This window comes from Macaca nemestrina, chromosome 9 (genome assembly GCF_043159975.1).
Source record: "Macaca nemestrina isolate mMacNem1 chromosome 9, mMacNem.hap1, whole genome shotgun sequence".
NCBI lineage: Eukaryota > Metazoa > Chordata > Mammalia > Primates > Cercopithecidae > Macaca > Macaca nemestrina.
The window spans coordinates 95,496,733-95,520,903 of record NC_092133.1 but is presented as its reverse complement, the minus strand read 5'-3'; the positions used below and the strand labels follow the sequence as shown (position 1 = coordinate 95,520,903).

Genomic DNA, 24,171 nt, shown 5'->3' with positions numbered 1-24,171 from the left:
GGGCAAAGAAGGTGGCATTGGCTAGCAAGAGAGATGCCATGATGGCACGGGCAGCAGGAGCAACTGTGAAGAAAGACAGGGTGGTGAGTCCCCAGAGGTCAGTTGTGAGAATATGGAAGTAATCAGAAGCCTTAGGTTCTCTATCAAGAAAAAAGCATTCTGTGCTTTGGGAGCTCTGTTGGGCATTAGGTGAAAGTGCTCTAGTTGAACACACAAAGTGGAGATGCTAGGGAGATTGCTCAGCATGCTCAGCATTCTCACAGTCTATGCTGCATAGAAGCAGACATGTGAGAGGAGACAGTGGCGAGCACAGTCCCTACCTCACGACAAGATGCAAGTCACAGCACCAAAAGGAATGGCCAAGCCTGGAATTCCAGAAAGTGTCCTCAGTTCTTGTCTATTTTCAAGAAAGAATTCAACCAAAACACCAGTTAGTAAATCCAGCAAAACATTTATTGTGCAAGTAACAGTATGCTTTAAGAGAAGAGTGGGCTGACTTGGCTGGGAACAGCCTCAATACATTCTGCATTTGATCTTTTCTCAAGACAAATTCTACCCAATGATGGCATTGCTCATTACCTCCACCCCAGGAAGGTAGTATAGCACTCAAATTTGTACTCATTGTGCCCACACAGCTCTTAAGAATTCCCCTTTTGCCTTTCCCCTTCTTTATCAGATTGTAGTTAACACATTCTGACAGTTCAACCATAGAATGAGTAATTACTGAGCATCTTAAGAGTTGTTCTGTGGTGTTTCTTCCTACATAGCTACCTTTCCTCCTGCCTGTTAATGTCTAACTAACTGGCTACCCTAACAGTTGGATTGAAAAGTTCTTGTTCAGTTGAACCTTGAAAGTTTGAAAGTGTCATGTCCTAGGGAGCTGGGAACCCTGTGCAGTTTTACATGGAATTCTGAGTAGAAAGAACAGAATGTATTCTGTTTGGTCACATTTGCTATTTAACTACTCCTGATATCATTGCCATCTCAGCCATAAATCATTTGAGTGATGGTAAGATAGACATAAGTGAACTTCACTTTAAGAATTCAAATATTGCTTTAAGTATTTAAAAACCACTGTACAATTGCACAGCAACAGGCACATTTTGCAACAATTGAATTGAAATGCTGTAAGTACAACAGCAATTAAGGATGTAATCATGTAAGAAAAAAGAATGAGTTCATGTCCTTTGTTAGGGACTTGGATGCAGCTGGAAACCGTCATTCTCAGCAAACTATGACAAGGACAAAAAAATCAAACACCGCATGTTCTCACTTATAGGTGGGAATTGAACAATGAGAACACTTGGACACAGGAAGGGGAACATCACACACCAGGACTGTTGCGGGGTAGGGGGTGGGGGGAGGGATAGCATTAGGAGATATACTCAATGTAAATGATGAGCTAATGGGTGCAGTACACCAACAAAGCACATGTATGCATATGTAACAAACCTGCACGTTGTGCACATGTACCCTAGAACTTAAAAAAAAAAAAGTAAGTAAGCCAAAGCATCTCGAAGTATAACTTTGGTTGTTAGGCAATACCAGTACATTTCCACAATCTAACTTAAATGCAATTTTTACAGAAATTTAAAACGTGCTGGTATAGTTACATTTGTTGAGTAAAGTTAAAAAATGAATATCTTTTGACAATTAAAACCCCAGGGACTTAAAAAAAAAAAAAGCTGTAACATTTGTTTCCTTTCCTTAGAAACACAGATAATTATGACCTTTATTTAAATTGTATGGTCAGTTAGACAACTCAATATCTTGCCAAAAATTAGAGAGAACTATATCAGAAGTCTGAAAACCAAAGAAAAAACAATACTATACCTAACTTTTGACAAGTCATTCTCCATTCTGATATTTGAAGACAATGAGCTTGAAGTAGGAATCATTAAGGTTTCTCTTGGGATATATATTCTGCTGAGATCTAAATTATCATTAAGATTTCCATTGCATGGTGACTCTAGGACTGGCCTTGTAGTATGAGAAGTAAATAAAGATCTGCTCCACTCATTTTCTTGAAGAAGTTTGGTGCTGACATCTGCTAGAATTTCTTCACGTCTGTGAAGATTGCAAAAGACAGATAATGAGTATTTTGTTTTTTAACAAATGTGTCTAAATGACTTGCGTTGTTTAAATAGTGACCATGAGTCAATGAAAGATACAACAAACCATGTTTTAACTCTGAAAGTGTATTGGAGCCTATATGCTGTATACAGTTATAATTTTAAAATTGTTGTAAAGAAGTACATATATTTCTCGAGGATTTCTAACAAATAAGTAATTCAAACAAAGTAGGGAGGGAAGAGCAAAAGCTATTAATGATGTATGGATTAACAAGTCACACTTGTTGCCTTCTGAAATGGCTCTACTTATAAGATTCTTAAAGATACCATTAGAAATATTTGTGTTTAGCCCAGGCACAGTGTCTCATGGCTGTAATCCCAGCACTTTGAGAGGCAGAGTCAGAGGATCACCAGAGGTGGGGAGATTGAGACCAGCTTGATCAACATGGAGAAACCTTGTCTCTACTAAAAATACAAAAATTTGCTGGACTTGGTGGTGCCTGCCTGTAATGCCAGCTACTCCGGAGGGTGAGGCAGGAGAAACACTTGAACCCTGGAGGCCGAGGATGCGGTGCGCCAAAATCGCGCTATTGCACTACAGCCTGGGGAACAAGAGCGACATTCTTCCTCAGAAACAAAAACAAACAAACAAACAAAAAGAAATATTTGTGTTTAGGCCGGGGTCGGTGGCTCACACCTGTAATCCTAGCACCTTGGGAAGCCGAGGCTGGCGGATCATTTGAGATCAGGAGTTTGAGACCAGCCTGCCCAACATGGTGAAACCCCGTCTCTACTAAAAATACAAAAATTAGCCGGGCACGGTGCTGGGCGCCTGTAATTCCAGCACTCAGGAGGTTGAGGCAGGAGAATCGCTTGAACCTGGGAAGCGGAGGTTGCAGTGACCCAAGATTGTGCCACTGCACTTGAGGCTGGGTGACACAGCAGAGCAAGACTCCATCTCCAAAAAAAAAAAAAAAAAAAAAAAAGGCCAGCAGTGGTGGTGTGGTGGTTGCTCACCCCTGTACCCAGCACTTTGGGAAGCTGAGGACGGCGGATCAGCTGAGTTCAGGCATTGGAGAGCAGCCTGACCCACATGGCAAGAAACCCCGTCTCCACTAAAAATACAAAACTTAGCTGGGCGTGGTGGTGGACGCTTGTAATCCCAACTATTTGGGAGGCTGAGGCAAGAGAATTGCTTGAATCTGGGAGGAGAAGTTTGGAGTGAACCGAGATCCCACCATTGCACTCCAGCCTGGGCGACATAGGGAGATTCCATCTCAAAAAACAAAGAAAGAAAAGAAAAGAAAAATATACTTGTGTTTTAAGAGTAACTACATGAAATGTTAAAGATGCTAATTCGCTGGACCAGAGTAACCATTGGACTGTGTATAAATATATTAAAACATCATGTCTTACTCCTTAAATATGGACAGTAAAATAAATAAAATGAAGCTTGTATTTAGTAAACCAGTTACAGCAAACAAACAAAAAAAAAACACTGTCTCTCAAAGACATTTTCAAACATTTCTATTGAACACTCTTGTACATTTCACCCATTATCTGAGAAAAATTAAGCATTTGGCACCAAGGAATCATTCAGAACAACAACTCTCAGGGGAGAAGGAGACAGCTGAGATCAAAGAGAACTTAATCATCTCCTAAGGCATTTTTCTCCTAAAATCGTGGCCAAGGCATCAGAAGTAGGGCCTGCCCTTTTGGTCTTCCACCCAACACTTCAGGCTGACCAAGGTGTTATTTTTCACCACTTTATGAATTATATTTCCTTTCAAGGCTGTGTTTACCATTCCCTATTTCACAACTATGCCTTTATGTGGAGTGGAAAAACTGTACAAAACACTTTGTTCCAAGGTGACCTCTAAGGATAATACCAAAGATTGCAATCAAGGAAAGTTAATTTACTGAGTGCCAGAATGTGCAAAGGAGTAGAAGTGCCTGACCCTTTTTTCAGTTTAAGTTATAATCTTATCAAAAATAATTAAACTAAATATTTCTATATAGAGGAATGCTGACAAACAATTGTATAACAGTATGACTGTCTAAATTATGAAGCTTCAAGATACTTGGCAGAAAAATTAATAGATCAGGTTAACTACATAAGAATATTAAGGGGAAAAGGAACCATATAAAACCAAAAATCAGGCCAGGCATGATGGCTCATGCTTGTAGTCCCAGCACTGTGGGAGGCGAAGGTGGGCAGATCACTTGAGGTCAAGAGTTTGAGACCAGCCTGGCCAACATGGTGATACCCCGTCTCTACTACAAATACAAAACTTAGCTGGGCGTGGCGAGATCATGAAAGGTCATACTTGGGAGTCTGAGGCCAGAGAATTGCTAGAACTCCGGAGGCACAGTTGCAGTGAGTCCAGATCATGCCGCTAACTGCACTCTAGTTTGGGCAACAGAGTGAGAATCCATCTCAAAGAAACAGAAAACAAAAGAAAAACAAACAAACAAAAACCCCCACCAAAAAAAACAGGGGAGTGGTATGAATTGTCCTAGACTAACATTTTAAAAGTAAGTTCATTTACTAACATCATTTTCCAAAACTGTCTAATCTAGTTAGCTTTTGCTTCCCCCAATCTTATGAATCTGTCTCACTAAAAATTATGCTTTTGAGGCAAATTAATGATCTTCATTTATTTTCTGTGATTCTGTCTTTGACATACTTGCTTAATTTATCTGACAGAGATTCTCTAGCTTTTAATTCTTCTAGATGCAGTTTCTTATATGTTTCCAATTCTGCTGTATTATAGTCTGCTTCTGAAGTGTTTGCTTTGTAGAGTTGGAATTCCAGATTTCCAATTGTAAGTTCCATCTGACTTTACATGGAAGCAATGTTTTCTTCTGGTAACCACTGTAGCTCTTCTTGAGATGTTTCTTGTGTCTAAAACAAATTAAAAGGGTACATAAAAAATGATAGCCTGAATAACTATTGTATATTTGTTTCTTTTTGTTTTGGGTCAGTGATCTAGAGAGCATTTTTAACTATATGAAAAAAGAATCTCAAGTTTAATATATTTATTGTCAGTATCAGCTAAGTTAATAATTTAATCTGAATTATAAAAAAATGAAATCATATTTATGGTAGTACTCATGAAATGTAACACTCCAAAGAATAACAGAATCAATTTAAATTCTAAAAAGTTGAACAATATAACTTAAGAATATTTTAAGAGTGTAGTATAATTTTTACATCACATTTTTCTTTCTCTATTAGTCTTGTTTTATGCCAACTGATTTTAGTAATCAAATGATTCACTAATGAGAATCATTATTATGGAAGATCAATTTAGTTACAGTAATGGTGGCAAGTGAAATATTTAGAGAGAGAAACAGATATCACCTTCCTTCTAGAAATCTACCAAACAAATTGCTATAAGAGAAGTAGAGGAAACACATACAATGTTTATATCCAAACTATAATTTGCAGTGAAATGAATGAAGGCACATTATGGATAATAAACTAACCTGTAAAAATAGATTGACTTTTTCTAATTGTTCTATTATCTCCTGCCTTGCTCTTCTTCAACCTCCTGTTTATGGTTTTCCAATAGACCACGTTCTAACATATTCATTTCCATGTGACTTTTGAGGTTCACTAGTTCTTCTTCCAACCTCTCCTGATCCATCTGTAGTGTTTCACATTTATTTTGCATCATTTTCATATATAATGGCTGTTGAAGAACTTCAATCTCTCCATCCACATGTCGATCTTCTGAAGATGCAATTTCCACTGCCTCTATAGGATCAAACAATAAGGTTTGGTAATGAAGAAGGAAGACTGAGAATAGTCTAACATAAAAGTAGTAATTTTTAGTTGTAATAAAGTTCAGACACAGAGCCAAACCATATCAAAATGTAAATTACACTTTTAGCTGGGGGACAAGATTGTCAACCAGATGCAGTCAGGAAACACCTCTTCCACAGAGAGAAAACAAAATATTAAGTAAATCGTCACACTTTGAACAGATCTTTGGGAAAAAAAGAAACACATGAAGTCAATAGAGCGGCAATACAGACACTGAGTTTGAAGAGGGAGGAAGCTAGGAAGCTAGGAAGCCAGACGGAGTCACCAGACACCAGGACCAGCTCTTGGTCCAGAACGGGACCTAAGGAAGGAGAGAGTGAAGGAACTATGGGTCACACACGCTTGCCATGGACCTCTAAGATCCTAGCTACAAGAGATCCCATGATCCACACAGACATTTGAACTGGCAGAGGGCACTGCCAGGAGAGTAGGGAGAGGCGGAGCTCAAACATGCATGGAGCCCAAAAGGTTTCATGCATGAGGCAGCTGTAGCAAAATACAGGAATAGGCACCCATTCCTCAAGGCTCTCCACCTTTCTCTGCATGACTCTAGTCCCTGCTGGCAGCTGGACCAGGAGAGAGCAGGGCTGCCTTTCCTGAGGGTCTGAAGTGCATCTGATCTGTACAGCCCCTTTTCTGCCGGGCCCTTCCCCAGTTGATGCCTGGTTGCTCCCTCAAGGGTGTACACATAGCACAGCCTCCACTGTACCACCTGAGTGTTTTTCTGGCAGACCAAAAGCAGTTTTCCTGCTCCAGCACAGCTTATCCCTGAGGTACAAGAGGATACAGCTACGAGACCTGTCCCAGCTTCCCAGAGTTTGAGCACAGTTAAGGGGTATTGAGCTCATAACTGTGGCCCGAGCTCAAGTTGGGGTGGCGCTCCTACTCTCAGAATACTGAGAAGAGTGAGGCACAGGAAAAAACAAATAACTTCATCAAAAAGTGGAGAAAGGATATGAACAGACACTTCTCAAAAGAAGACATTTATGCAGCCAACAGACACATGAAAAAATGCTCATCATCACTTGAATCAGAGAAATGCAAATCAAAACCACAATGAGATATCATCTCACACCAGTTAGAATGGCGATCATTAAAAAGTCAGGAAACAACAGGTGTTGGAGAGAGTGTGGAGAAATAGGAACACTTTTACACTGTTGGTGGGACTGTAAACTGGTTCAACCATTGTAGAAGACAGTGTGGCGATTCCTCAAGGATCTAGAACTAGAAATACCATTTGACCCAGCCATCCCATTACTGGGTATATACCCAAAGGATTATAAATCATGCTGCTATAAAGACACATGCACATGTATGTTTATTACGGCACTATTCACAATAGCAAAGACTTGGAACCAACCCAAATGTCCATCAACGACAGACTGGATTAAGAAAATGTGACACATATACACCATGGAATACTATGCAGTCATAAAAAAGGATGAATTTGTGTCCTTTGTAGGGACATGGATGCAGCTGGAAAGCATCATTCTCAGCAAACTATAGCGAGAACAGAAAACCAAACACTGCATGTTCTCACTCATAGGTGGGACTTGAACAATGAGATCACTTGGACACAGAAAGGAAAATATCACACACCAGGGCCTATTGTGGGGTAGGGGGAGGTGAGAGGGATAGCATTAGGAAACATACCTAATGTAAATGACTATTTAATGGGTGCAGCACCCCAACATGGCACATGTATACATATGTAACAAACCTACATGTTGTGCACATGTATCCTAGAACATAAAGTATAATTAAAAAAAAAAAAAACACACATCTTGGCTGGAATACCATAAGCAGTGAGTTTTATCTCAACAACAGTAGAAAAGCAAGCAGATACAGAGTAAGCAGGAAAAAAATAGAGAACTTAGAGGACTCCATATGTTAACTCTATAGTTGTGAGTTTTTAAAATAATAACCATTTAAGCCCTAAATTTTCCTGATGTAATTTTGCCTTTTTATTTTAAAATGTGCAAAAGAAGCATCATACTATGTAGCCACGAGGAGTCCAAGAAACCTAGCATATCTGAATGTTGGAGAATCCTATTCTGTTTCTTATTAATATCTAGAGAGCAAAGGAAATTCTATAAATCTTGTAAGAAAATGCCAGGAGGTTAGCCCAGTGTTTTAGATAGTGGCAACTAAGCTAGTGTCACTTTTTAGAAACAAGTAAGGGGGAAACGTCAAACAAATTCAAAGGAGCCCAAGATAAAAACGTTCATATAAAATATAACCTTGCTGTGTAAATCAAACAAAATATAAAACTGTGTGTGCAAACTAGAAAATAAATGCTTCACAAACAGAAGGTAAGTTCTGTAGAAACCAAGAGTACACAATCCAGAAAGATGTTTGTCTTTATAGCAGAAAGGACTTACCAGAAATGACAAAAAAGCTTTCATTGTTCTAGGAGGGATATATGGTCTTTTATTAAAGGAGCCTTATTCAAACCAGACCTCAACATACCAAAAATCATGTATCAAATAACTGAGGTTTAAACTGAAAGAAGACTCACCAGGGCAGAAAGGGTGACTTATAGAAGCAGAGCGCTAAAGGGTATGAAGTGAAGACTGCATGCATGCTCCAAGAATCACCAATTCCTTCCAATTGTAAACTTTGCAGGTCCCATTTATGACACCATATGTGTAAACCTAAACAGCAAACAAAGAGTCTCTCAAGTAAAAAATATTTACTTGGAATAAATTATTGTAATGAGAATGTAAATGTCATAGTAAACCATGTGCATATTAATAGAGGTAAAGAAGAACAAAATTTTTAATGTGGAGGATTGCATAGTTGTTTTTGAATTAATTATTCTTGACTGCAAAGATCAGTAACAAGGGTGATGAGTCTGAGGTTAGACCAGCAGTTTCTGGGCCTGTGTCACTGCAGGTGTCTTTTCTGTGTAAGGCTGCAATGGCCTTTGTGCAAGGTTGCGGTTTTTTAAGTCTTTTCTGATAGTTTTTATCAGACATATAAACATGACAATCCTCTAATGATGGCCTTCTTGGGTATATTTGACCAGGTTTTCTTTTTTTTTTTTTTTCTTTTTTTTTTTTTTTGAGACGGAGTCTCGCTCTGTCTCCCGGGCTGGAGCGCAGTGGCCGGATCTCTGCTCACTGCAAGCTCCGCCTCCCGGGTTTACGCCATTCTCCTGCTTCAGCCTCCGGAGTAACTGGGACTACAGGGCCCGCCACCTCGTCCGGCTAGTTTTTTGTATTTTTTTAGTAGAGACGGGGTTTCACTGTGTTAGCCAGGATGGTCTCGATCTCCTGACCTCGTGATCCGCCCGTCTCGGCCTCTCAAAGTGCTGGGATTACAGGCTTGAGCCACCGCGCCCGGCCTGCCCAGGTTTTCTTAGTCTTAGTGAGACCATTTTGATTCTGATAACTTCCAGAGGGGTAAGGTGTACGCGAGAGCAACATACCTTTTGTTTAATTTTGCTGTCAATGTTAAAGTTTTCTAATACAGAGTATATTAAGAAAAAGAAGGAAATATAATTAACCAATATTTATATTTAAATTTAAAGATTACCCTGGCCTTTATTGGGAACCTGATAAGATCTGATTTATTTCAGCATGAGTGTGCATAAATTTTACATCAGATAGAGTTTCTGTGCAATGGGAATATTGTAAGATTGTTCATTTTGTTAATTTGATCATTTTAAAACCATATTAAATGAAAATAAAACATATAGAATATTTTAGCTTTAATCCCCATCAGAGACAAACAAACAAAAACATAAACAATGGAATCCATTTAAATTTAGCCATTAATATAAATTGAATTTTATCCTGCTAATAAAACAATGATTTACAATTCAAACTTTATGCATTGTCAAAAAATTAAAGAAGGAAAAATTACAACATTAGATCCTAGAATAAAGTATTTGATGATTACACATGCAAAAGAGCATAATTTAAAAATTCTTAGTAAAAAAGGAAAATTCTGCAAATATACTAATCAAGAAAAAACATTAGAAGTATTTCAATAAAGGTAAAGTTAAAAGATTGAGGGGACTGGGCTCTCACAATTCACCACTGTGTGAGATGGCTGAGTAGGAACCAAAACAAGGAAGAGAAGAAAAACAGGAAAGAAGCTGATTCAAAGAATCTGAATTGTAGCTGTTCACAGATGACATGGATGTAAACTAGAAAAGGAAGACAATCTATTTTAACATGCAGAACATGAACTGTTAGAAACACAACAGCCAGAAAATTGGGTAAATGCATGGTCAACATACTACTCTTCAGTAGTAACAATGGATGAACAACAGGAATAACAACAGCATAACACAGACAATCAACGTCTATCTTGATTATCAAATGTACCAAAATACACATTTACAAGACATGTCTAGGCCTGCAAAAACTCATAAAACTTTACTGAATGACACACACACAAAAAGACATGTTTTAAGACAAATCAAATCCTTGGATCAGAAAAGGTAGTAAAATAAAGATCTTTACGACACAAATTTAGTGTACTTTAAACCTGAAGTCAACATATTTCAAAAAAAGTCTCTTATGTATTAATCAAGAGACAAAATTTTAGTAAAAGGAAACAAAATGGAGGGCTTGTCAAGTTTGATAGAAACTTATATGTATAATATAGTTTGGCTATGCCCCCACGCCAATCTCACCTTGCATTGTAATAATCCCCATGTGTCATGGGCAGGGCTAGGTAGAGATAATTAAATCATGGGAGTGGTTCCCCTATACTGTTCTCGTGGGAGTGAATAAGTCTCATGAGATCTGACACTTTTATAAATGGGATTCCCCTTGCAAAAGTTCTCTTGCTTGTCATCATATAAGACATGACTTTGCTCCTCATTTGCCTTCAGCCACGATTGCCAGGGCTACCCAGTCATGTGAAACTGTGAGTCAATTAAACCTCTTTCCCTGATAAATTACCCACTCTCGGATATGTCTTTATTAGCAGTGTGAGAACAGACTAATACGATGTATTATCTTAAACTTCTAAATGAATCAAATACAAAACACATACCAAACAATATTGAAATAAAATGACCTTAATACTACTTAAAACAAAATAAACAAAGACTCAAAAAATGACCCAAAAATGAAAATAAACTTCATAACCCCATAGCTCCTAAGAATTCTCTCACCTGCCTTCTGGTCTTAGGCTCCGGGAGGTTGTAAATGACCTGCTTTCTTTCTGATCCCAGGCTGTGCTCCCCCTGTCAGATAGTAAATCCCAGGTAACATACCTGCTGTCTGTAGATCTGAGCTTTCTTCTTGGACACCTTATACCCACAGTCCTCCAGGTGCAAGAGCAGGGTATCCATTCCCTTGGCACATCCGACTGCCATGGGGTGTCCCTGCAGGAGGTCGTCAATGTACTGGAGCAACATGCAGCCTAGGTCTCTAACGGCAACCAGTTTCTGGCTCTCAGGGGCTAGTCTGATGCTAAAGAAAGCGTCCTTCAGGTCTAGGCAGGTGAACCCACTCTCCTTAGCTGGCAGCAACCCCAACAACATGTACAGGTTAGGTACCATTGGGTGTAAAGTCACTATAGCTTGGTTGACCAAGTGCAAATCCTGTACCAGACTGTAGTCTTTGGTCCCTGGCTTGGGAACAAGCAGGAGGGGAGTGTTCCATGGAGACTGACAAGGGTCTATAATTCCAAAAGCCTTCAGGCATTTGAGATGGACCTGGATACCTTCAGGAGCTTCTCTGGAAACTGGCTACTGTTTTTGCCTGACTGGCTGGGACCCAGGCATAACTTCCATGAGTACGGGGACTTAGTTGATTGCCAACCCTGGAAGGTTGTCTTCCGCCCACAACTTTGGTCACCACTTAGCCAGAACTGGTCCTATCTCCTGGCCTGGCTCAGTTAAGAAGAGTCTCCATTCCTCCTCCTGAGAAACCATAAGAGCCGTGATGACTCCCGTTCCAGGTAGCTTTAGCTGTAAAGAACTGCTTTGTAAAAGAGATGGTGGCTCTCAGCTTGCTAAGTAAGTCCCTTCTTAGCAAAGCAAGGGGCAGTCAGGCATGTACAGAAACTGGTGAATCACTTCATGCTCCCCAACAGTGCAGGTCCAGGGCAAACAGAAAGCTTGCTTTGCCAAAACCCCTGTGGCTCCAATTATATCACCAGTCTTTGTGGATAAGGGGGCAACTGGGGTGGTTACTACTGAATGTTCAGCACCAGTATCGACAATAAACTCAATGTCCTTGCCCCCGACTGTCATCCTGACCATGGGCTCTTTGGGGGCACATGAGCCTGGCCCCCTCAGTCCAGTAACCCTTCTGCCAGATTGAACAAGGCCCCTTCATCCTTGTCTAAGGCCTCCTGTTCAGAGTCACCTTGTTTCACTTTCAACTGGGGGCACTTGTCCTTCCAGTGTCTTATTTCCTTACAGTCTCCCTTCTTTAACCCTTCCAGAAGGGCTTCCCTGTATCAGTTTAGACTTTGCATACCCTGTCTTTCATTTGGGTCCCACTGGGGGTCTGTTCCTGGTAATTGGATCCTCGTATACTCTTGGGGCTTTGGTAATCAGCTGGAACATGTTTTCCCAGCCACTTAGTTGCTGCTTGGAGCACTCTCTTCCTTTCCTCTGTGTTAAAGAGGTATGTGAGCAACTGGTGGCAATCAGCCCAGGTGGGGTTGTGGGTCTGGGTAACAGCTTGGAGCAAATCAATTGTAGCTTGAGGCTTTTCAGTATAGCATGGGGTATTGTTTATCCATTTGAGGAGATCAGCAGAGGTGAAGGGTTGGTACACCAAGGCATGCCTTTCCACCATATGCCCGTCCTCATCTACCCCAGTATACCATTGCTCTCTCAGGGGCATTTGTATCCCAGTTCTAGGCCTTAAACAGGCTGCCAAGGAAGGGGTTTCCTGAGGTCTCGCATCCTTTCTTTTCCACTCTGGGTGGCCTAGGGCTGTGTAGGCCTTGTGGAAGCTCAGGCACATTGGGCTCAGGAGTAGGAGGTCTTCCTTTTTGGTGAAAGTAGGGGGTCACTGGCACCATTTCTTGCCATGAATCCTCTGATGTCGGGTAGGAGAGGACTTTAGGAGCCGACTCTCCTTGGCGGGTACAGGGGGATTCTTCCTTGGCTGTCTGTTCCTTTGCCACTAGTACTACTGTTGCCTGTCCTCTTAACCACTGTGGGGGTCTAAAACCAGCTGTAACCAAGTGTCTATGTACGTAAACTGGTCTGGGTGTCTGGACTTATGAGTTACCTTGTGCCATACCTTTGAAACAAGGGACCTGACTAGGCTTCCTTCAGATGGCCAATCCACTTCTAATGCCAGTCAGTCTATCTCACACCAAGTTCTAAGCTTTCCTGCTGTCATAGTAACTCCACAGTCTCCAATAAATGCTTTCTTAAAAATTTTTAACACAGTTCCTAGCAGAGAGGGCTTACTTTATGTTCTACCCATCTTCCTCCCAAGATAAAACAACACTCACACCACAAGAAGGAAAGGGTTAAGGGGTCACTCCTTTGCCTCACCTGTCTCAAACTCAAGCACTTACTCACTTTCACTTTCCTTTTTGCAAACAAGTCAAGTCAAATCAATACTGAGATCAAAGTACCAATAAGGGCACATCTTGGGTGATCAGGCCATGCTTCCACTCAAATGGAGCAGACAAGTTCCCAGGACTGGTCCTCCCAGATTCCAGATGTCCAGACTCCAAGCGCTGGTTCCTTCCTGGTGTTCAGCCGCTGTGTTGATCCTCCACAGGGGCCTACCATGCACTGCTCTGACAAAGGGTTCCACCGGGGCAAATGCCTACCTGGGAGCACTCTCAGGATCCGCATCACTCAAGCTGGCAGGAGTCCCCTACAGGGATGCTCAATAGGGCAGGCCTAAGCCAACTAAGGGGCTGCCTCAACCATCCATTAATCACCTCACTTCCCAATCAGGGAACCAAGAAATGTAGCAAGACTAGCCACAGACAGAACCCCTCAGACAGCAGGTTAAAGAAGAAAGAGGCTTTATTTGACCAGAAGAATTGGCAGGCTTGTGTCTCAAGAACCGAGCTCTCCAAAGAAAGAGTTCCTGGCCCTTTTAAGGGCTTACAAATCTAAGGGGTTCACGTGAAAAGGTCATGACAGATTAAGATCCACAGATAGCACATGTGGTTAGAGTGGGGGGTTAATCTTTAACCTCAGGAGAAATGGCCTCTGTCCTCAATAGGCGGCAGAGATCTCCCTCACTCCCACATATCACACACATGTGTTGATAAATCTAATCACATGACCCTTGCTCTGTGAGAAGCACTGGGAAAGGTTGGGGAACAGTTAACCACTCAGATATAATGAGCATTTCAACTGCACTCACTCCACCCAGCCTTCAGGCGAGAGTCCCTAGGTTCTTTCACAGCCCATGCTCTGTTTTTATGCAGCCTGTCTACAGTGGACAGTAAAGTGTCCATTGTGGAAATAGATTTTTTTAAAGTTAGATAATAGGTTATGCTCACACATTTCACATTGGTGCAACTAAAATACAATAATTTATCTTTTTCCATTGCTATTACTTTTTGTTCAGAGATATCAAAAAAAAGACTGGTGTACAGTGTCAGAAAATATTATTTGTATTTTGTCTTATGTACACTGTGAATAGTAGCAACTCTGTGCTGATGAAATAGCCCAATGACCTTACAAGGTATCAGTTAGTTTTTCTCTTTTCTCTCTGATTATGTGCGTACTTAGTCATTGTGCTCATGCCTAATTTTTTAGAACCCAATGTTGGCTGCTTCACCGACAGGTATCAAATCACATTCCACACAACATCAAAGAGGAAACGTCAAGCCAATAGCACATAGAATATTTGAATAAAAACCATTGCTTTTTAGTTCAGAGAACATTCTCCCCAGGTGTTCTCTTTAAATCATATTGATTGAAACTCTAATATATGGCCACCCTACGCAGAGACAACTCTCTGACTCACAGAAGAACACAAGAGAACATGCATGAGCATGGCTGTTGTTACTTGTACTGTTTCACAAGACCTGACAAAAAGGCTGTCAGCTTCTGCACTGGAACAGGGTGTCATGATAAACCTGTCATATTCAGAACACTCATCACAGATGCACAAGAATATACATGCAGTCCAAGGGCAGTGTGCTGGACAAGATAATTAAGTAAAATAATTTCCTATTTTTAGATTTGTACAATTTATTATATTATTATACTAAAGCTAAACATAGAAAGTGATTAAATTCATCATCTTGTATAAGAACAAAAATAGCCCTTAAATGATGGTTTTGTTTTTGCTTTTTTTTTTTGTTTGCTTTGTGTTTGTTTTGTTTTGTTTTGTTTGACACAGAATTTCACGTTTTTGTTGCCCAGGCTGGAATGCAGTGGCACAATCTCGGCTCACTGCAACCTCTGCCTCCCAGGTTCAAGCGATTTTCCTGCCTCAGCCTCCCAAGTAGCTGGGGTTACAGGCACCTGCCACCAAGCTTAGCTTCGTTTTTTTGTTTGCTTGTTTGTTTGTATTTTTAGTAGAGACGGGATTTCACCATGTTGGCCAGGCTAGTAACGAACTCCTGACCACAGGTGATCCACCCACCTTGGCCTTCCAAAGTGCTGGGATTACAGGTGTAAGCCACTGCGCCTGGCCAAATGAGGTTCAAAAAATATTACTACAATGCATAAATAACTTATTTAAATACAAATAACACATCTAAAACACCAAAATGAAGCATGACAATTTTATGTAATAATTGAAAAGGCTTTTTATAAGTATAAAATAAAACATAAGCATAATTTAGAACAGTAATAACAACACATTTGCATGTCCGTTTGTTTTTTTGAGACAGAGTCTCGCTCTATCACCCAGACTGAAGTGCAGCGGTACAATCTCAGCTCACTGCAACCTCTGGCTCCTGGGTTCAAGCATTTCTCATGCCTCAGCCTCCCTAGTAGCTGGGACTACTGGTGTGCACCACCACACCCAGCTGATTTTTGTATTTTTAGTAGAGACAGGGTTTCAACATATTGGCCAGACTGGTCTCAAACTCTTGAACTCATGATCCACCCACCTCGGCCTCCCAAAGTACTGGGATTACAGGCATGAGCTATCGCACCGGGCCTGCATGTTTTATTTTTTCAGAAAGTTTAAACAGATACAAAGTCAAAATTGATTAGAGACTAAATAATGGATTATAATTTATTTTGTAAGGAAATAATTCAGTTTAAAAACATCTCCAAGAAATCAAAACTAACAAAAAAAAGAAATTTAAAATGCAAACAAATATTACCTAAAAATAAAAGTTCTCAATTCGATTTATAATTTGTGAACTGTGATTAGATATGGGTTGAGAAGTTTATATAGATCATTTCACCAACTACTGAATAGGCAGTAAATATTTCCATAACATTTTTCTGAGGGTGTCAATTGAGAGAGAATTTCACAGCAGGTAAAATAAGAGAAGAAAACTGAAAAAGCTCCCAAGAGTATGTGGAGGCAACACTATGACCCATTTCTTTCCCTGAAATGGCAAAAACAAAAGTGCAGTACCCTGGGTGAGATTCTGCTCGTGAGAGAAAGCACCCCGAGGAGGCTCACGTGGGTGTGAAGAACATCATTTAGATAAAAGGCTACAAAAACGACATGCTGTGTATCAGAAGGTGCTGCTGTCCTTTCCTGCCCACTACCACTGGGCAGTGCAGTTATGTTGTTATCTTGTCCAGCCCACCACCCTGTCAGGTGAAGATTTTGTCCAGCCCACTGCCACTGGACTGTATGTAAGGCGATATTTAGCCTGCTGCCACTGAACCATTTCTGTACATAAGATGGCCGTGCTCCAGCCTGCCACCACCGAACACTTACCCCTATATTTAAACTTCTACTAAACCTGGTATCTCTTTTGCTGGCTCTGAGACTCTTTTTTGGCTACTTGAACCTGGTGCCTTCCCTATTGAAGTTAATAGGAGTTTGGCACAACAAGTAGCCCATGAGCACAATAAAACTAAGATCAGGGAAGGGGAAATCCATGGGGGGAATCCCAGCCTGTCTATCCACTTTGTTGTTGAGCTCAATAGCCACTATCCCTGAAGGATGGGCCCCACTGCATACGTACAAGGACATCCTGACAATGCTAAAGGATCTGGAGGAGTTTTTGCAGGATGGGTATTTGACTGAGCAAGAGTCAGATACTAGAATGGAAGCAGCCATGGCTGGCTGGCAACTTCCAACTATGCTCCAAGCATCCAGGGAGGCTCTGCTCACAGCGCAGGCAAGGGTTCATCGGTTCAGGATGAACTGTCGTTAGAGAGAGATGCCAGACAAAACGGAGACCCTGGATTGTTAGGTAGCCTGTTTGAAGGGTCAGCAACTCTTACGCACACACAGGAAGCAGACCCACAGTACTTGCCCTCACTAGAAGATTACAGTGCACCAGAATGCATGGCTGCATTGCAGTGCAATTGGTGACTCTGAGAAATACGTTCAGACAGAAGGTGAGAGAGTTGTTTGCAGGGTGCCTTCTCCATCTATGGGACATGGAGGTGGAGGACATTATACTCTCCAAACTGCAGATGAGTAGAATGGCATTCATCATAAACCACCTGGCCCTGAAGGCCATGTCTTGGTGGCACCTGTAATGGGGATCAGACTATCTCCCTCAGCTGGGTGGTTGTGGGCTGCAAGGTAGCCTGGCCAAATGAGGCTGATGTCCATGTCTTCTCCGTGATGGCAGATTGTGGAGAAATTGAAATACATACTTCAGGAACTAGGGATAAGACATGCTACCTTTAAGGAGCATTACTGTGGGTCCTTACAATGAGTTCTCACTGCCAACATAAAAGATACTATCCTACAGTCAGTACTTAACCAAGAGTGTGTCTATCCTGTGCCCCCTGGTAGGACAGCCACGGTCTCAAACAGCCCTGGTGGCCACTGACTTAGGAGAAATGGAGAAAGTGCATGGGCAATAAGTGTGCACTGCCAGAATTAAAGACAAGGGAGCCAAAGGGAAGAACACAGCCATGGGGCCCATCCGGGTAACCCAGCGACAAATGTAGCATGACCTGGTCATGGCAGGGACACCAACCATGTAAATAGATAAGCAGCCTAGCACTGTTCTAGTCAGATTGAGGTGGAAACTCAAAAAGGGGCCTCAGGTTCAGCCTATAGGCTCTCCTGCAAATGACTGGCAGGTACCAACCTCTGTAGACTAGAATTAACGCCAAGGCCCTAAAAACCCAGTAAAAGCAATGGATGGTGGCCAGGGTATCTGGGGACTGGAGGCCACAGAGACTGGAGGCTAACTATGTATTTTTCATCTAAGAAAAAACAGACTGCTTGCCCTATGACAGCAATAGATGGTTATGGAGGAGGGGCCATGAAAGCCAAACAGGTTGAACTAGAATTACAAGTTGAGAGACTGCCACCAAAACCCTATTTAGTATACATAGCTCCTATCATGGAATACATCTTGGAAATGGATATTTTATCAGGCCTGACCTTGCAAACAACTGCCAGGAAATTTCAACTGAGAGTCAATATGGTAAAGCATGCAACTGGGGGAAAGTAAAATGGACACGGGTATAGTTGCCAACCCCACAGCAAGTAGTAGCACTGAAGCAATACCACCTGCAGGGGTGGGAATTAGGACATCCCAGGGACTGTTAAGGAGTTAGCCCAGGTAGACATTATAAGGCCAGGATACAGCCCATGCAACAGCCCTATATGACCTGTGTGAAAGCCTGATGGGACATCAAGAATGAAGATAGATAGCTGGGAACTAAATAAGATGGTTCCCCCGAAGTATGCAGCTGTTGTCAATATTGCCTCCCTTCTGACATGAGTAGGAGAATTTCTACACACATGTTTTTTGATCAATTTATCCAATGCCTTCTTCGGCACACTCATTACTCCAAAGAGTCAAGGCCAATTTGTGTTCACCTGAGAAGGAGAACAATGAACCCTCTCCACCTTGCTCCAGGGATACCATTCTGGAGGGGGTACAGATTTTCATTACATTGATAATATCATGCTAACTTTGAAGATTTTTTCCAGCTTACCAACTGCACCCCCCAGCCTGTGACCTTGACAACAGAGGGTAGGTGGTCAGCATGGACAAAGTCTAAGGTTGAGGCTTCTTAGTCAAATACTTTGGTGTCATCTGGTCAGGTAAGACTAAAGTTGTTCCATCTGCCTTTATGAATAGAGTGCAAGCCAACCCATGTCCTGCCACACCAAAGCAGTTGGAAAGCTTCTTAGGCCTGCTAGGGTATTATTTTCCTCCCCATTTGGAGAAATTTCTTAGGCCCCCTATACCACTTAGTCAAGAAGGGGACCTCTGGGATTGGTTCACAAGGAAAGACGATGCCTTTGAACAAGGTAGTCACAGTGAAACTGTGGTAGGCCAGGTCTCCAAAAGCTGAACAGGCAGGCCTCCATCACAAGTGTTTCAGCACTGACTGAGTGGTTAGGTTAAATATTAAAGGCTGAGAGAGCTGGTGCCCTTAGACAGAGGCTGGATCAAGTAATAAAGGCCCATCAAGAGTCTTGCCCAGGTCTTCCTGGGCCTTGAAGCATGACAACATAATGAAAGATTGCTAACATTCTTCATACTAAGACCCATTCAGGATTAAACAAGTTTTATTGGCAGTCAGAAGGAACTCCCCAAACCTCCACAACTTAGTGGGAGACAAGGTAAGTATAATCACCTTTGATAAGGGTAATGATCTTTGATAAGGGTAATCAACTTTGGCACCTGAACTTATCTAGATTTAGTACACTTACTGAGCCTCTGGAAGAAGGTCCCCAAGACTCAGACTTTAGTTATAGATTAGAAGAAATTAATTACTTATGTCTTTAGATGAATGCACAGTTACAGGTAGACACATAGCTTAGAAGCACTGGAAAACTTTGTAATTTTGAGTTAGTTTGGACATATTTTCACTGTCTTTTCCCTGTGCCTGGTTTGAGGAACAAACTCTCTTTCTCAGTTCATCTGCATCTCGTTATTGGGCCGTGAGAATAAGCAGCCTGACCCTCAGTTTGGTCCAGGAACAAAACAAACACAAGCCTTGCAGGGAGGGTCTAGTGCAGGAACAGTCTTGTGAGGTGAAAATAGACAGGTACCCTGAGGGGTCTGGGTGGGACCCATGGCAAAGTCTAGGTCAGAAATGTGTGCCTTCAGGATTCTGGTCCCAACTATGGAAGGGCACTGAAGTTGGATAACGGTGTAATGAAATAACTCTGTGCTGCATATCATGCTCTGCGGTCGCTGGGGGATGTTGCAGAGTGGGTCCCAGTGCTGCCATGTGCCCAGTGTCCATGGCAGTTTGGCTGAAGGCTGCTATCTAGAGAATGAAGTCTGAAAGTGCCCAGACACAGACTATGACCAGATGGCATGCATGCCTGTCACAAAGGAGCACATTAACCAATAACCCCTTAAGCACAGAACTGTATTTGGTGCTTGGCTCTATCACCTATGTGGCAGCTGAAGGGCAGTCTTTGATAGAGGCCATTGACCTCTATAGGTTTCCTCCTTCATACAAGATGGACAGGACCCAATTCCTGACACACCTTTGCCTCAGCCTGAGACTCGTGGAAACCTAGTGTTTTCCTTGCCACAGGACCTGCCCACATTATTAGTGACCCTAGAAAAAGAAAACCAGTCCTCTAATGGTTCAATTTCCCACTCTATGGGGGAAGGGTCTAGAACAAGATATACAGTTCACACTTCTCCTGCATCCTGCTCCCTCTCATACCTCCGGAATAATGAGTCCTGATCCTCTATTACTGAACGGGCAATCATCCTCATTGTGGATCATTGTAGTAGGCTTGGTGTCTTGCTCTGTCCTTCTGTGTCACAGAGGGGGCCAATACATTTGGTACTGTAAACCAGGCACCAGGCCATTGCCAAGGGTGTGCTCCAATAGAGCAACACAACTTTCTGTGTCTTGCTAAAGGGTCATGACTTGCCCTTGCTTGTATCCACTAAACATCTCATTTTCCACCCATAGATGATGTGCAGAAAACTTCTTTGCTGACTGGGCACAGTCAGTGACCTTTCTCCAGAACAAAATAGGTTGCCGATCTCATGGAGAGCTGCTCCTTTCCTCCACTAAGGGCCTGCCATGGCATAGCCAAGAGCAACTCCCAAGCGCTGGGAATAGCCTACCGGTTGTTATTGTATTCATGACTTCATTGTTGCTGTAGTCTGTCCTGCTGCTGTGGCACCTGGCTACAATGCTCCTTTGCATACCTTGCCCCAGGAAATTTTTTTAAAATGGCGTTATCAGAATGTGGGGGCCATTCCAGTATTCTGGGATGGGCTGTAGGGTAAACACAACTGAGAGCAATAACGGAAGCATACCCTGAGAATGACCTTGTATGGCAGATGCATCTGAATATGTGTTTCCTGCTAGGAAAACTGGGAGCAGCCACCTTGGAGATTCGTTCCTCATCTGTAAGGAATATTTGAGCCCCCGATCTGTCCTGTGGGATTGAAGTCCTGCGTTTTATGTTAAATAAAGTTTGCCTTGAGGAGGTTATTAAGGGTAGGGTATAAGTGAAAATGCTGTATAACCTGCATGCTGTTAGCAAATGGTTGCAGTTCTCCTGCCTATCCTACTGGCACTGAGCTGCACAGTTATCTTGTCCAGCGTGCCACCCCCTAGACTGTATGTAAGGTGGGTACCTTGTCTGGCCCATCAGCTCTAGACTGTATGTGATGCAGATACCTTTTCCAGCCTGCCAGTTCCGGACTGTTTCTGTACGACAGCTCTCCTGCCCAGCTGATCACCACTGGACTCTCCCCAGCATGGAAACCCCTATTAAACCCCATGGATCATTTGCTGATGCTGAGTCTCTTCTTTAACCTCTTGAACCTGGTGCCTTCTTCATTGTAGTTAATGAGGTTTGGCCCAACATGATGTTATAAAGGTGACCAAAATTCAATAAACATTATTATCAATAAAATAAATCTTAAAAAAAAAAAAACCCAGCTTATCTGGAAACCATCACTCTCAGCAAACTAACACAAGAACGGAAAATCAAACACCACATGCTCTCACTCATAAGTGGGAGTGGAACAATGAGAACACATGGACACAGGGAGGGGAACATCACGCACTGGGGCCTGTCAGGGGATAGGGGCTAGGGGAGGGATAGCATTAGTAGAAATACCTAATGTAGCTGACAGGTTGATGGGTGCAGCAAATCACTATGGCACATGTATACCTATGTAGCAAACCTGTACATTCTGCACATTTATCCCAGAGCTTAAAGTATAATAAAAGAAAAAAAAGAAAAACAGCTTCTGTTGGCTTCTTACTCTTCCTTTTCTCACTTCCCTACTGTGCTTCCAGTGATCACCATTCCAATAACTTGTGCTAACCCTAGCCTAACCCTGAGCCTAAACTTGCACTCATGTCAAGCATCATAATAATACAATTTAAAACAAACAGTAAACTATTCAACAAATAAGATATAATACATGTGGCCAAAGATTAAGATATGTTATATTTCATGAATATAATTTTCTTATTATTAAACCATTATACTATAATAATGTCCATCATAGAGTCATAAACAACAATCAATTAAATAGCTCTTTAAGCACACCTCTAAAGAATGGACACATCATTTACATATGCAATTAAATTCTTGTGCATGTGGAAAGAGTGTATTTTGAACTTGAGGATTTTGATAACACCCTGTTCCAGTGCACAAAGGATGGCCTTTTTGTCAGACCTTGTAAAACAGCACAAGTAACAATAGCCATTCCCAATCACATGCTCATGTGTCTTCCAGTGCCTGAGAGATGTTTCTTCATAGAGTGGCCACAGGATACGGTTCTGGTCAATGAGGTTTAGAGAGAAGTTCCTGGCAATGATGGCCTTCTCTGAATTAAAGAGAAATGGCTTCATACCTAATTCCCTATGTCCTGTTAGCTTTACATTTTCTCCTCATTGCTGTTTGGAATATGGTTTGAGGAAATGAAAACAAACTGGTATTCAATAAGACCACTGCACTGTGGCATCAGTCCTGGGATGCTACCTATTCACAGTGAAAATAAGACAAATACACATATTCTATTCTGATACTATCCAACAGTCTTTTCTTGGTACATCTGAACACAAACTCGTAGCTACAGAGTGAGATGCATTATTGTATTTCAACTGTACCAATGTTAAATGTGTGAGCTACCAACTTTGTTGCATCTATTTCCAAAAATTGACACTCCACTTTCTACTCTAGACAGGCTGGGTGAAAACGGAACATTGACTGTGAAAGAACCTGGGAACTTTCCTGCTAAACGCTGGTTGGAATGTTTGAGGATAAAATGCTCACTGCATCTGATTGGCCAACTGCTCCCCCATTTTTGCCAGTGCTTCTCACAAAGCCAGGACCACGGGACTACACTGATCCATAGGCTGGGTGGAAGTCAGGAAGGGCCCTGCCACCTGTGGGTCAGCTTCCCTGGAAAATCACCCATCTACAGTGGATTAAAACTAAGTTGAGGTTATATTTTGTGATCATCTCCCAAGATACTGGAGTATGAGTAACCACAGCACCTGCCAATCCTGCCTAGTACAGTCTCCCAAAGGCATCATCACCCTGAACATCTTGTCTGATAACATAATATCTTAAAGCTGTGCCCACAGAGTTTGCTTCAGCCACCACCTCATCTTCTCACTGCCCCTGATCTAGGCCTGAGAAAGTACAACAAGCTCTGTTTCCCAGCAGCTGATGGTCTGCACTACTGCTAAATAAGTCCCCTAAGTCATAAAGACCCAATACCACTTCCCTAATCCTCAAAATGGACCACATTCCCCACATCCCCTTTTTATCTCCGTTACATATTTCCTTGAGATGACATCACCAGTAGCTACCCTATGACCTCAAAGTGATTTTTAAAAACTCACTTCCACTTTAATTCCAGAAGTGTTCCCCATATTTTCTTTCAGTAGGTCGTATCTACCTCTCTGAGAAGAACGTCATCATCGTGTTTCTCTGTCTCCACATCCGCCACAGAGCTGGCTACCTGGTTCAATCCTCTGGATCATGAGACTCTTTCCCTCTTATCTCAATTAAGTGGTCACAATGTTGTATTTAAAGCTTTCAAATGGATACAAACTTCTCAGTTAAAACTACTTCTCATTGCGTTAAAGAATTCCATCCCACTCATGAGAACCAAGAAAGCCCTGTGTGACATGACCTTGGGTGGAGAGAGCGCTGAGAAAGTTGCAGCCACAGCACAGGCGTAGGAGAAGAGTTGTAATGAATGTGGAGCTGAGGGTGAAGAGACAATGAGAAACTACAAATAATT

The 24,171-nt window shown here is 41.9% G+C and overlaps 1 long non-coding RNA gene across 2 annotated transcripts; it reads right to left on the bottom strand.

Moving 5' to 3' along the window:
* Positions 1-1,781: 1,781 nt before the first annotated feature.
* Positions 1,782-23,887, bottom strand: LOC139356103 (uncharacterized). 2 transcript variants are annotated; one of them, XR_011607489.1, is made up of 5 exons: positions 23,768-23,887; positions 8,420-8,555; positions 5,562-5,832; positions 4,760-4,977; positions 1,782-2,067 (listed from the first exon to the last, which is right to left on the bottom strand). It is a non-coding gene; the product is annotated as an uncharacterized lncRNA (long non-coding RNA). The 2 variants fall into 2 exon arrangements; XR_011607488.1 differs by lacking the exon at positions 23,768-23,887 and having other exon boundaries at positions 8,420-8,635.
* Between the last annotated feature and the right edge of the window lie 284 nt (positions 23,888-24,171).